Source organism: Geotrypetes seraphini, chromosome 9 (assembly GCF_902459505.1).
Source record: "Geotrypetes seraphini chromosome 9, aGeoSer1.1, whole genome shotgun sequence".
Lineage (NCBI taxonomy): Eukaryota > Metazoa > Chordata > Amphibia > Gymnophiona > Dermophiidae > Geotrypetes > Geotrypetes seraphini.
Genome location: NC_047092.1, coordinates 182,011,698 through 182,026,001, shown reverse-complemented (window position 1 = coordinate 182,026,001; position 14,304 = coordinate 182,011,698). Strand labels below are relative to the sequence as shown.

The window sequence follows — 14,304 nt, the reverse complement described above, 5'->3', positions numbered from 1 at the left end:
AAGTTCTAATTTCATCTCAGTAACAGCAACAGAAACGTCCTCTACTGCCAGATACATTGAAGTAACATAAAATTCTGCCCAAAAAAACCCCAAAACGATACCTAGCTTCTTACTGTACGATTTATTGAATTATTCATATACCACTTATATGCTAAGGGGCTCATAATCGAAAGAGAAAAACGTCCAAAAACCGGCCTAAATCGGCACTTGGACCCACATTTCTCTAAAACGTCCAAGTGCCGATAATCAAACCGGGTTTTGGACGTATTTCTAAACGAGCTAGGCCTTCATAGTGCCGCTCAACGTCCAAAGCTAAACGGGGCGTTTTGGGAGGCGTGTCAAGGGTGGGAGTTGGCCGGGACGTGGGCCGGCTTAGACTTACTCATACAGCATGTATAACCAAAAGTTTAACAACAGAGCCTAGACGGAACTTGGACATTGTGACTTAGACCATGTAAAACAACAGATGATCCAAAGTCCCTATATCAATATGACAGTGCCAGCATCTATTAGATTTAGAACTGGCTTTCATGTTTTGTTTTGGGTGTTTTGCAGAGTGCGTGGGAATTCGTTTATGTTTTCTTTTTTTTTCAAACTATAGTCCGGTCCCCAACAGTCTGAGGGACCATGAACTGGCCCTGTTTAAAAAGTTTGAGAACCCCTGCTATAGAGCATCAATATACCTCCTATTGGTCAAAGAGAGCAGACTGGACTGATACAGAGAAACTCAAGCTAACAGTCTCTAGAGACTACGACGGGAACTCCCTACAGCTATTTCCTAATGGTGATCTGCACGGGGCAGGAGCGTAGGAAGATCGCTCCTGCCCCGAAAGCCTACTAGACCACCAGGTAAGGCCGGGATGCCGGGGGGAAGGTGGGAGAGAGGCGGGAACGTGATAAAATATGGGTTCCCACCCCCCCCAAAAAAAAAAAAAAAATTTTGCAAATTTGTGAAACCGCAAGTGTGGAAACCGCGAATGGAGAGGGGGAAGTGTACTATTAAGCGACCGATCATTTGGGCAAGGGATTTGGAGAAGTTCTTGAAAGGGGTCCCGTGCTCATACCTTCAAAATGTACTCCAAACTGCAAAACAGTTGAATTTTGCAGACTCCCATCACCAAGTGGAGCTGTTTTTTCTTTTTCTCTTTCTTCCCTTTTGTGATGGTTCTTATTCATCATTACTTTTCCACACACATATGCACCAACGTTTCACAACTTTGTTTCTTTCCAATTTTTCTGTTATTCTTTTTTTTTATATCAATACATTTTTATTGAAAAAAAAAAATCCAAACCATAAACCAACACAATCAGAACCAATGGTCAATAAACAATGGACACAGACAAACTACAAGGTCCAATCACCAACACCAGACCCAGCATTTAACCCCAACAGGGGTCAAGTCTACCCATAGCACATAAGATAAGAAAACAATATTGTACCCACCCCCCTCCCTCCTCCCCAAAAATCCAACCAAACCCCCACTTCAAAAGAAAACATCGAGTACCCCCCTTACCCCAGAAATCCACCAATAATCAACCCCTAAGGGCTCCTTTTACTAACCCCCGCGCTAGCCGAAAAACTACCGCCTGCTCAAGAGGAGGCAGTAGCGGCTAGTGCGACTGGCGGTTTAGAGTGCGCTATTACGCACATTAAAACGCTAACGCACCTTCGTAAAAGGAGCCCTAAGTTTACCGAAAAGCAAATCCCAATCTCTATGATGCACATCAAAATAGCCATGCTGTTTAGCGGTCACACATTCCACATGAAGTAAAGAACCCACCCGATCCTTCCATTCCCCTCATGAAGGTACCGGGCCCCTTTTCCAATAAGAAGCTAGCAAACATTTGGCTGCAGAGAGACCTATGCGTAGTAATTTCCCATGCCACCAGACATCTCTCAAATTTGTAAGACCCAATAAACAAGTCTGAGGGGTAAGAGGAACCAACTCTCCCAGCCAGTAATCATAACCCAAATATGGTCCAACCTTAGCACAATTCCACCATACATGAAAAAAAGGTACCTCCCCCCTCCCCACACCTCCAGCAAACATCAGGTACATTAGGACAGTGTTCTTCAACCACCGGTCCATGGACCAGTGCCAGTCCACAGAAATTTCCTGCCGGTCCACAGGGCCAGCACGTGCATCAGGCCCAAAACAGTGTTCTTCAACCGCCGGTCCACGGTGCGATGGATGCGGCGTTATCTTCGAGCCAGCTCCCTCTTCCTAACTGATTCGGTGCACAAAGCCACGGGCGTCCTGCGCCTGAACCGGAAGCCTTCTCTCTGACGTTGCAACGTCAGAGGGAAGGCTTCCAGATGAGGCACGGGACGTGCAAGGAGCAATTAGTACTATTATGGGGGCGGAGTCTGGGGTGGAGATTGGGTAGAGATGGGCGGGGTCTGGCCCATGACTTAGCCCAGTGTTCGTCAACCGCCGGTCCACGGACCGATGCCGGTCCACAGAATAATTCTTTTATTTCTGCCGGTCCATAGGTGTAAAAAGGTTGAAAAACACTGCATTAGGAAACATAACTTGTAGACGAGCAGGAGTATAATACCAGTGAGATACAATTTTATATGCATTCTCTTGAACCAACACCATTCTGCGTTATTTTTATCATTATGTTTATTATTCATATTCTTTTCGACTCTTATCTTTTTTCCATTGCTCTTTGCTTCTCACGGTATTATTCTCACTGTTTTAAATCCGGTTTAGTGCCCACCACTTGTCACATATTTCAGCACTAATTTCATTGGTCATTCATATTTTCAGCTATTTTCATTTTTATTTGTTAAGACCCCCGGTGAAGGCGTGTTAACCGAAACACGGACCGTGTCGGGTCCCTCGGTTTCTAAAAAGGTGGCAACATTAACCGCATTAAATAGTTAAAACAATAAACTTAGGTTGCGTCTTGTACGCTTGTCTGCAGTTTTTCTCTCTACATTCCATCAAATACACGTATTTTTTCCCCTGCCAGTGAGCCTTTTGTGAAATATGCTGCACATTGTGAACTTCCTGGCTTGAATATTCCCTTTTCCAACCTAGATGATCTGTAGAAAATTGGCTCTGCTATGTTTCTTACCACACTTTCAAATTACAGGACCAGTAAATTTGTTAATGGCTTGTCTGTCTTAACCTCTGCCCCCCTGCGTCGACCAGCCCTTTCCTCCCCCGGCAATATTTATCTAGAGAAAGCTCTTTCTGTTCAATGAACTATGAACATTGGAAAACCGGCACTTGCAGGCTGTCAGATTTAACTTCATAAGTCAGTTGAAGTCATTTCTCACCCTCACCCCCTCTAGCTCAAATGTTTCCATTCTCAACCAACATTATTTCAGGCCCAACGCATAGCAGCGTTCTCTGTTTTCCTATTTCCCCGCACGCATTGTGATTTTCTGCAGTACACAGGTACGACATCCTTTATCTGAAATTCCCAAAACCAAAATTCGATGCGAAACGGAAGTAGTCAATTTCTCTGATGTAACAGAACACAGAAACATGACGGCAGATAAAGGCCAAATGGCCCATCTAGTCTGCCCATCCTCAGTAACCATTGTCTCTTGCTCTCTCTGAGAGATCCCATGTGCCTATCCCAGGCCCTCTTGAATTCAGACACAGTCTCGGTCTCCACCACCTCTTCTGGGAGACTGTTATCTACGCATCTACCACCCTTTCTGTAAAAAAGTATTTCCTTAGATTACTCCGGAGCCTATCACCTCTTAACTTCATCCTATGCCCTCTCATTCCAGAGCTTCCTTTGTGACGCATGCTGAAACTAACACAGCTGCATGTGTTTCTCCTGTTCTCTCTGCAGTTCAAATCAGAGGACTGGAAAAACGGCAAAGAACTGCAGATTCCACTCAGGGTGACAATTTTATGGTCTTTCTTTTTCCTGACGTGACATTACCATTCCAAAATCTGAAAAGTTCCGAGAACCGAAATAACATCTGGTTCAGTGGTCCCCAAACCTGTCCTGGTGGACCACCAGGCCAATTGGGTTTTCAGGCTAGTCCTAATGAATATGCACGGAGCAGATTTGCATGCCTGTCACTTCCATTATATGCAAATCTCTCTCATGCATATTCATTAGGGCTAGCCTGAAAATCCAATTGGCCTGGTGGTCCTCCAGGATAGGGTTGGAGATCACTGGCTCTGGTCCCAAGGATTTCGGATAAAGGATCTTGTACCTGTACAAGTAATGGAATGAGAAGGATCCAACCTTCTGTGAAAAAACTGAACCTTAAGCATATAAGATATAAGGCCCCCAAGCCCTGAATTCTGTGTCTGATCATGGTGAATCCAGGTCACGTGTATCTGGAAGACGTTAAGGATAGAACCATTCCTTGGTGCTCACGTCCACAGTTTAGTTCTGTCTTCCCAAGACTACAGAGCTAACAGTGGTTTATGAGATTCTCCTGCAAGAACTTGCCTGAACCTTTTTAAGTCCAACTACTGGTATGTTGTCTTGACCACATCTTCTGATAACAAATTCAATAGCTAAATTGTATGCCGAGTGACATACGGTCTCTGGTTTGTTTTAAAATGCCACCTATTAATTTCATGGAGCATCCCCTTGTCTGAGAGGAACACATCCTTTACTTCAGGGGTGTCCAATGTCGGTCCTCGAGGGCCGCAGTCCAGTCGGATTTTCAGGATTTCCCCAATGAATATACATGAGGTCTATTTGCATGCACTGCTTTCATTGTATGCTAATAGATCTCATGCATATTCATTGGGGAAATCCTGAAAACCCGACTGGATTGCGGCCCTCGAGGACCGACATTGGACACCCCTGCTTTACTTATTAACCAATATCACTCCAGTCACGATTTTAAAGACTTTTATCTCAGCCAACTCTTATAAAGAGCCCTTACCTACACTATTTAGCATTTGCTCATGGGGAAGCTCTTTTATCCCCTTCTTTGTTCGCGTTCTAATTCCACTATTATTTTGGAGATGAGTCAACCATGGTACCCAAGGTTTACTCACACCATGGATCGATGGAAAAGCATTATAATATTCTCAGTTTTATTTGCTATTTCTTTCCAAACAATTCCTAGCATTTCAATTTATTTTTATGCTGCTAAACAGTAAGTTGAAGATTTCAATATATAGTTCACAATCACTCCAACATCCTTTGTCTCTGTAGTGACTGCTAATTTGGACCTTAAAGTTAGGGTTCATCTACCTCTTAGAAGACAGTCCCCATCCCCCTCCAGTCTGACAAGGTCCTGTTGCTGCGGGCTGCTACCTGCGGGATTGGGGGAGATGCTGGACTCTGAGGGGTGATAAGGGGGGGAAGGAGAGGCGCTGACCATGCAAGTCATTAGATAGGGTGAAATTTGTCGCAACATTGCAACCCATAAAGTTCAGCGATGTCACGCACAATAAAATTATGAAAATTCAGACTTCCAACTGGCTTTTACTTACATTGCCATTCCAAGCTATCTAAGTTGGCTCCTTGAAATCCAGGAAGGTGGAGGCCCACCCTGGCTTTATCCTCCAAGAGTAAAAGGACGGCAGTGGAGCAAATGCAAGACCAGCTCAGGCCTTCCAGCTGATCTGAAGTCAGTTGATTTAGTCTATTCCCCTTACAGGGTTAGAGCTAATCTCTTCGGTTCTTGGTTAGCAAAGATTTGGCTTTCAGAATAAAAGCAGCAGCTGGGCAAAATCATCTTCTCAGAGAATCAGCTGCATGTGATATAATATCTCATGAATATGCACTGCAGAAATACCAGTTCCAAGAAGGACATTTTTTCACCCATTCCGGTTTCGAACTTACATCCCAAAGCAGTGTGGTACTTTTATTCCTTGATTCTATCCATTGAAATCATTGCCGCAGGTCCCTTAACCTGCACAGCATCAAGGTAGGGCTGTCAGAAATTCTTGACTGACCTAAAATCTCCTCTTGGAACTGGGTAATTTGACAGTTCTGAAATTCTGAATGCCAAGCCTGCTTGCATCCCTGTGAGGACTGGCGTTCAGGCCACCGTATGGCTCCAGAAAAAAGGAGGATGGATTGAGACATCCAGGTTTTACTTCCATTGAATGCAATGAGGGAGGGGGGGGACTAAGCGACTTCTCCAAGGGCAGTCAGTAGGTTCGAACCTGGCTTACCTGATCCTTAGTCTGCTGCTCTGATCACTAGCCTTCTTTGACTTTATTCAAAGCAAAGTATTAATGTTCTTTTAGCCCTTAGAAAAGCAGGAACTACATTTCCCTGCATGCAATGGGGCTAATCCTGGCACTGACTCAGCCTGTACCACAATACAAGTCAGCTGGTCGTCCTAGGTCACTATGACATGTGTATAGTTTAAGTAATTGTCGGTTCTCATATAAAGGTTTATTTATATTTCAACTGTTTGCACTCATATAAAACTGTCAGTGTGAAAAATAGAATCCCGGCAATGCCATGCCAATATTTCACGGTTTCCCTTTCAAACAGGTAGCAGGGATAGCCTGGCAAATGAAAGGGTGAGTCATGTGAAAAAGGTAGGTGGTTCTACACAAAAGCTTCTAGTCCCAGCTACTTGGTGCTAATTTATCACTTGTGAGGAGCGTTCATGCATTCAGATATACCCCACGCTCTGGGGACTTTCCTTTCCAGCCAGAGTGAAAACACAGGTCATCGCCTTTCCTCTCCCTAAACTGCGAAATTCATTTTCTCTACGTCATGGAATCTAAAGCCTACAGTGGGTTCCCGTTTCAACGCAGTCAGATCTGTCCTCGGTGGCCCCACTGTACTCTGTGTATACCATCTGCTCATCGTTACCTTAAGGGGTAATGGAGCAAGATAACGACCCGGTGCTTTATTCCATCCTGGGTCTCAGGCAAGAGACTGCTTATACTCCCCTGAGACTCCGAGGCCTTGAAACTTCACCTTAGAAACAGAACAGAAGCCAGCAATTCTCCGGGAGGAACTTATCACAGCCTGGCTCTGGCAGCACTTAGCATAAAACAAAGAAATACATAAACCCGAATCAAATTAGAAAAGGCATGCTCTCTCCCCAAATGGATTCTGAGGCCTTGTCATACATGTATCTGTTTCTTTTAAACAGAGAGGAAGCTTGCACTTTGTGAATCGATTGGTTAGGAATTGTATATGTGTTCACGTCTACCCTTCTTTTCTGGGATGCCTTAGCTGGCGACAGGGCGCCCACCTAAGGCCTAAGAGCCCATGTGGGCAGGAGGGGCGGAGGAGGGAGGGGGTGATACCATTTCAGTCTGTCAGCAGAGCTGTCGGATCCAGTCCTGGTTCTGACTCGCTGTATGCTGACTCAGACTGTAGTTCTGATGCCCTGAGAAAATCAAAGTACTCTGCCAGGAATGCAGGAAGAAAAAGAAAGACTGGATCAGCTTGTTTCGTTTGACCTAGAGAGTAATGTGACAACCTTAGGCCTGGGCTCTGAATTTCATGAATCCAATTTCTAAACCACAATATTGATTGGATTTACTAATTATTTTTATCATACCGTAGGTTGCATTTTGATGTGCAGGGGTTTTTGACTTCTGGTTGGAGAACCGAAAGGTGGTATAGCAAGAATCCGATAAACAAAACCAAAATTCATTGTTCCTCCTTCACAATTATTATTCCTGTGATTTAGGTCTCCCAAGGTAAAAAGTAGCCTCCGGTATTTAAGCTGCAAGTGTGGGTACTGGCCAACGGGCAATGGTTTCCAACCCAGCCCTCTGGGCACGCCCAACCAGTTGGGTTTTCAGGATATCTGTTATGAAAATGCATGAGACAGATTTGCATAAGAACATAAGAATTGCCACCGCTGGGTCAGACCAGTGGTCCATCGTGTCCAGCAGTCTGCTCACGTGGCAGCCCACTGGTCAAAGACCAGCACCCTAACTGAGACTAGCCCTACCTGGTTCAGCAGGAACTTGTCTAACTTTGTCTTGAATCCCTGGAGGGTGTTTTCCCCTATAACAGACTCCGGAAGAGCGTTCCAGTTTTCTACCACTCTCTGGGTGAAGAACTTCCTTATGTTCGTACGGAATCTATACCCTTTCAATTTTAGAGTGCCCTCTCGTTCTCCCTTCCTTGGAGAGGGTGAACAACCTGCCCTTATCTACTAAATCTATTCCCTTCAGTATCTTTTGAATGTTTCAATTATGTCCCCTCTCAGGCAAATTAATCATGGTGGAAATCCGATAATCTGACTGGCTGGGTGTGCCTCGTAGACTGAGTTGAGAGGGGGGGGGGCGGCATAGGCTGAATGGTTCTACCAGTGACATACAGTGTTGGCCGCAGAACAGGAATCAGTGACAAGAAATTCTATACAAGATGCACCTGCATTTCGATGTATTCGATGCCACAAATGCAGATACATGTGTTTGCCCACAGTGCTACTCTACAAGCTTCCATGTAAGTGGCCTAGCATCTGTTGAAAAGACAGCGTACCTGTGGAAATTGGAGGGTCACCCATCAACAAGGGCATCTTATAGAATACTCTCAGCTGTGCACATTAACTGATAGATCTAGGAGACCCGATAGAACTAGGTTACAGGACCAGGAAGTGACATCACAGGGAGAGCCAAGGCCAGCGCAAACAGCACTGAGAAGATGCTGCTTAGTGCTGGCAAAGATTTAATAAGGTTTGCATGGGGGCAGATGCAGCGGGAAAGATTGGGGAGGGGGGTGCATGGCAATGCCGGTTGCCTTCTTCCCCCATTATGCCGCTGGCGGGCACACCTTCTTTTTGATGCACCAAAGCAGTTTTGTGGTAGTATTCTGTCAAAGCATGGTGCCCTAATGCCGTTAGAGAATTAGCGTGCCCTGTGTCGCATCAGGACAATTTACAAAACTGCCGCTTTAGTGTATGATCTTGCTTTGGTCTCACCTCCCCCCTCCCCCCTCTTTTATTAAACCGTGATAGCAGTTTTAAGTGCAGGGAGCCATGCTCAATACTCCGTGCTGCTCCCGACTCTCATAGAGTTCCTATGAGCGTCGGGAGCAGCACAAAGCATTCAGCTCGGCTTCCTGCGCTAATAACCGCTATTACGGTTTAGTAATAGGGTAGTCTAAAGCCTTAAGGACCTGGCCGGTTGCTACTCTGACTAATTATTTTGCTGCATTTGAATGAGGACCCTGCTGAATTTAATAAAGATGGGCTGCACTTTTCTGGAAAACACAGGGTCCGATGAACGTGAGGCAAATTCAAGCTCCAGGCTCACTCTTGTACGATATAATCAGAATTCTGCATTTCTTGATTATCTTTAACCTAAGGCAGATTACATTTTTGAGGGGCAATGTCCCTGTCCAAGAAAGCTTACCATCCAAGAGGGTACCTGATGCAAAGAAAATGACCTGCCCAGGCTAAGTCAGAGAGAGAGGCAAGATTTGAATCCTGGTTTCTCTTTTTCTAAGCCACGGTAAGGGGTTTGTACCGCGGCTCAAAAGGTATAAGAAGATGATAAATCATATCTGAAGTAAGACAAACCAAATATATGGGATAATTCAATCATTTATTTTCTTCCATACAGAAGAGATACTAGCATGTCCCCGACGGGACCCGTTTCGCCCAGATAGGGCTAGATCTAGCTGTCAAAAAGTGAGGACGCTGAGGAAAGAGCGCCAGCAGGGGTCGGTGCTGGGACCGCTCCTGTTCAATATATTTATTAATGACCTGGAGGCGGGAACAAATTGCGAAGTTATTAAATTTGCGGATGACACCAAACTCTACCGCAGGGTTGAAACCATGGAAGACTGCGAAGATCTGCAAAGGGACCTAACGACGCTAGAAGAATGGGCCAAAAAGTGGCAAATGAGCTTTAACGTAGGGAAATGCAAGGTCATGCATGTAGGGAAAAAGAACCCGATGTTCAGCTACAAAATGGGGGGGTCACTGCTAGGGGTAAGTAACCTTGAAAGAGACCTGGGAGTGATGGTAGACACAACCTTGAAGGCGTCGGCGCAGTGTGCCACAGCCTCAAGAAAAGCAAACAAAATGTTGGGTATCATTAAGAAGGGTATCACGACCAGGACGAAGGAGGTCATCCTGCCACTGTATCGTGCAATGGTGCGCCCGCATCTGGAATACTGTGTCCAGTCCTGGTCGCCGTACCTCAAGAAGGACATGGCGGTACTTGAGGGAGTCCAGAGAAGAGCAACTAAACTGATAAAGGGTATGGAAAACCTCCCATATACTGACAGACTGAAAAAGCTGGGACTGTTCTCCCTGGAAAAGCAAAGACTTAGAGGAGACATGATAGAAACCTTCAAAATCCTGAAGGGTATAGAAAAGGTAGACAGGGACAGATTTTTCAGATTATGGGGAACCACAAGTACAAGGGGGCACTCGGAGAAATTAAAAGGGGACAGGTTTAAAACAAATGCCAGAAAGTTCTTTTTCACCCAGAGGGTGGTGGACACATGGAATGCGCTTCCGGAGGCTGTGATAGGCCGGAGCACGTTACAAGGCTTCAAAGAAGGTTTGGATAGGTTCCTAGAGGATAAAGGAATTGAGGGGTACAGATAAGAGTAGCGGTAGGTTATAGGGATAGTCTGGGACCATTGCTCAGGCAATGGGCCTGATGGGCCGCCGCGGGAGCGGACCGCTGGGCGAGATGGACCTCTGGTCTGCCTCAGCGGAGGCAACTTCTTATGTTCTTATGTTCTCACTGTGAACCCTTGAAAAAGCCCTATCTGGGCGAAACGGGTCCCTCTCCCTCTTCTGACTAGGAGGACACGTTAATCTTTTTAGGAATGTGTACACGAGTGTCTCTTATGCAAATTTTGTTTCGCAGGCTTTGGATTTGCCCTTGGAAGAGATGATCAGTGCTTCTCAAACCCAGAGAACTCACTTTGACCCCAAGAATAGGGGTCAGCATCGCATACAGAGCACCTCACTCTTAGGAAGCTGTGTTCCTTATTGAAGGAAAACAGTACAAGTCATCCATTCCTTTTCCTGAGTTGATTTTCTAACTAATTATTATCAATTTTCTCCCACACAGATGATATGAAATGAAAAATGGAAAACGGATGGGTATTAGCTTGGTGATTTCCTGTCCAGTGAGGGGAGATCACAGGGGAAGGCCATGTGTCTGTGATTACTGGAAGCGTGATATTGTCACTGGTTTTTAACGTAAACAAAACGGAATAATAACATGAAATAAAATCAAACTAAGTTTCTATAGGGTTGATATTCACAGCGATGAAACTGGCCGAAAATGGCTCACGGCCAGTTAAATCACCTGTTCGGGGATGTCAATTTTCAGCAGCGCTTAACTGGTTATTTTCATTGGCACTAACCAGTTAACACCAAACTGAAAAACGGCTATTTTAGGGGCATTTTGGGGGTGGAGTTCACACTTACCGGTAGCTGGTTCAGTGCTGATATTCAGAACCACATACATAGGACCGAATGAAAGAAAGCGTCGCACTTACCACCCCGTAGACCCGGAACGCTAAATGCACTGACGCTGCTCTGAGGCTCACAGAATTCGTATGAGCGTCGGAGCAGTTAGCGCTCCGAGCCTTGGTAGAAACGTCTACCGCGGCTTAGTAAAAGAGGACCTTAAGGGGCTATGTGTTAGCCGGCTTCCCAAACCCAGAAATATAATTCTGGTGCCCGGATATGGCTCAGCATTGAATTTGCAAGTTTAGCTTTGGCAGTGGTCAGCAAAATTTCAATATCATTCAATAATAATAACTTTATTTTGTATAGCGCCATACCCAGAGAGTTCTAGGCGGTTCACAGCAATTAAATTAAGATTACAGACATAGAGAAACATTGGAGTTACAGGTTATTGTAGTTGACAGGAGTATGCAAGAATGTACAGTAGTATTTACAGGAAAGTGCGGTCATTGAGTTAAATTGGTTTGGTGGGTACAATAAGAGAGGAAGAAGAAGGTTCTCGTGAGTTGGTGGGAGTTGAGAAGTGAGAGGGAGTTATGGGTTCTATCCATGGAATAGGTGGGTTTTGAGATTTTTTTCCGAAGTCAAGGTAGGTAGGGGCGTCAAGAACAATTTGGGATAGCCATGAGTTTAGTTTGGCTGCCTGGAAGGAGAAGGTTTTGTCAAGGAACCTTTTGAATTGGCATAATTCAGGCCCTATGTTTTTAAAACTCAGTTTCAGGGAGTTGGAGAATGGAGACAAGGAACCTAGAGGTTAATGAACATAGGAACTGCTGCTGTTGGGTCAGACCAGTGGTCCAGCATGTCCAGCAGTCCGCTCACGTGGCAGCCCACTGGTCAAAGACCAGCACCCTAACTGAGACTAGCCCTACCTGGTTCAGCAGGAACTTGTCTAACTTTGTCTTGAATCCCTGGAGGGTGTTTTCCCCTATGACAGACTCCAGAAGAGCGTTCCAGTTTTCTACCACTCTCTGGGTGAAGAAGAACTTCCTTACGTTTGTACGGAATCTATCCCTTTTTAACTTTAGAGAGTGCCCTCTCATTCTCCCTACCTTGGAGAGGGTGAACAACCTGTCTTTATCTACTTTGTCTTGAATCCCTGGAGGGTGTTTCCCCTATGACAGACTCCGGAAGAGCATTCCAGTTTTCTACCACTCTCTGGGTGAAGAAGAACTTCCTTATGTTTGTCCAGAATCTTTCCCCTTTTAACTTTAGAGAGTGCCCTCTCATTCTCCCTACCTTGGAGAGGGTGAACAACCTGTCTTTATCTACTTTGTCTTGAATCCCTGGAGGGTGTTTCCCCTATGACAGACTCCGGAAGAGCATTCCAGTTTTCTACCACTCTCTGGGTGAAGAAGAACTTCCTTATGTTTGTCCAGAATCTTTCCCCTTTTAACTTTAGAGAGTGTCCTCTCGTTCTCCCTACCTTGGAGAGGGTGGACAACCTGTCTCTATCTACTAAGTCTATTCCCTTCAGTATCTTGAATGTTTTGATCACGTCTCCTCTCAGTCTCCTGTTTTCAAGGGAGAAGAGGCCTAGTTTCTCTAATTTCTCACTGTACAGCAACTCCTCCATTCCTGCAAGCGCCGTCCTCATCCGCACTTTAAAATCGTGTGTGTTCGAGGCTTCTGCGGTTAAGGCAGAGCTTACAGGAATGGGACAGAGGCAGCGACAAAACTCGCGGGGACGAGGACATGTCATTCTTTACTCACAACCTCAGGGCACTGAGGCAGCAGCTCTAACTAAACTAAACTAAACCTTAAGTTTATATACCGCATCACCTCCACGGGAGTGGAGCTCGACACGGTTTACAAAGCTAAAAATATAGGAAGAGAGAGGGGAAAGATTTACAAGGGGATATATAAAGAGGGGATGAAACAGAGGAAGAGATGTTATATGTTAGAGAAAAGCCAGGTTTTTAGGTCACTCCTAGTTCCCCTTTCTTTCCTTTTCATCGTGCAATATATCTCTAGATCTTTAAGTCTATCCAAAAATGCTTTGTCATGAAGACTGTCAGCCATTTTCGTAAGTACCCTTTGAACTGACTATCTGATTTAAGCCAAAACTTTATACTGTACTCCAAATGAGGCCTTACCAGAAAAAAAAATTATACACAGGCTCTATCACCTTCATTTTTCCTGTTGGTTTAAGTCTCTGGTGAGATATTTCCCTGGAATACATTTCAAGAAAAAATGTATTTCATGCCCCCCCCCTCTTTAAAAGTCAATCAGTTTTCTGCGCTCGGTAACACCGAATGTTAATATTATGGATTAAGTGGTTCTCAAGAAGCTCTAAAGGTTCAATGAATAACATAACATAAAAATTTATTTCTATACCGCAATATCATTAAGTTCTATGCGGTTTACAAAATAGAATTTAAAAAACTGCACATACACAGTTGAATTTAATACATTAATTTCCTAAAAATCTTGTAAACCAATTGCGTTTTCAGTTGTCTCCTAACGTGCTGATATGAGCAAGAGGTCGCTATTAGAGAATTCAAATCTTTATCCCATGTTGCAGCTTGAAACGACAGAAGACGTTGATGATAGCATTAATTTTCTTTTGTTGCTCCCAAAAAAACTATATTGTAGACTTCAAAGTACTGAATCATGGCATTGTTATTATAATGAAGACTTGCAAACAATGAAAAAGAGAGAAGTGTTTATAATTTGAGTAATGATGAGTCAACCCATTATTTAAGGGATGATGGGTTCCCATGATCTGGCATCAAATCCAATTGGTTGATTTGCCATTTTTCCCCTAATTCCAATCGGCTCTTGTGTTGTTCATTATTAACATGTCAACTAATTAGAACTAAGGATGAGCAACCAGACATTTTTCATTTTGTAGGATTACTGGAAATATTTGCTTTTATTTTACCAACCTGAAAATTCAATGTTGGGCCATGTCTGAGTACACAAGAACACAAGAATGG

The 14,304-nt window shown here is 44.5% G+C and overlaps 1 protein-coding gene across 3 annotated transcripts in view; it reads right to left on the bottom strand.

Moving 5' to 3' along the window:
* FGF12 (fibroblast growth factor 12) overlaps positions 1-14,304 on the bottom strand; it is a 424,008-nt gene that overhangs the window by 236,787 nt on the left and 172,917 nt on the right. Inside the window, exon 1 of one of the 3 annotated variants that reach the window (XM_033959359.1) lies at positions 5,433-5,559. The exons of the other annotated variants lie outside the window; for them this stretch is intronic. The gene's annotated coding sequence lies outside the window, so the exon portion shown is untranslated. Of the gene's footprint in view, positions 1-5,432; positions 5,560-14,304 lie in introns of those variants that run through there. 3 annotated transcript variants of the gene reach the window in all.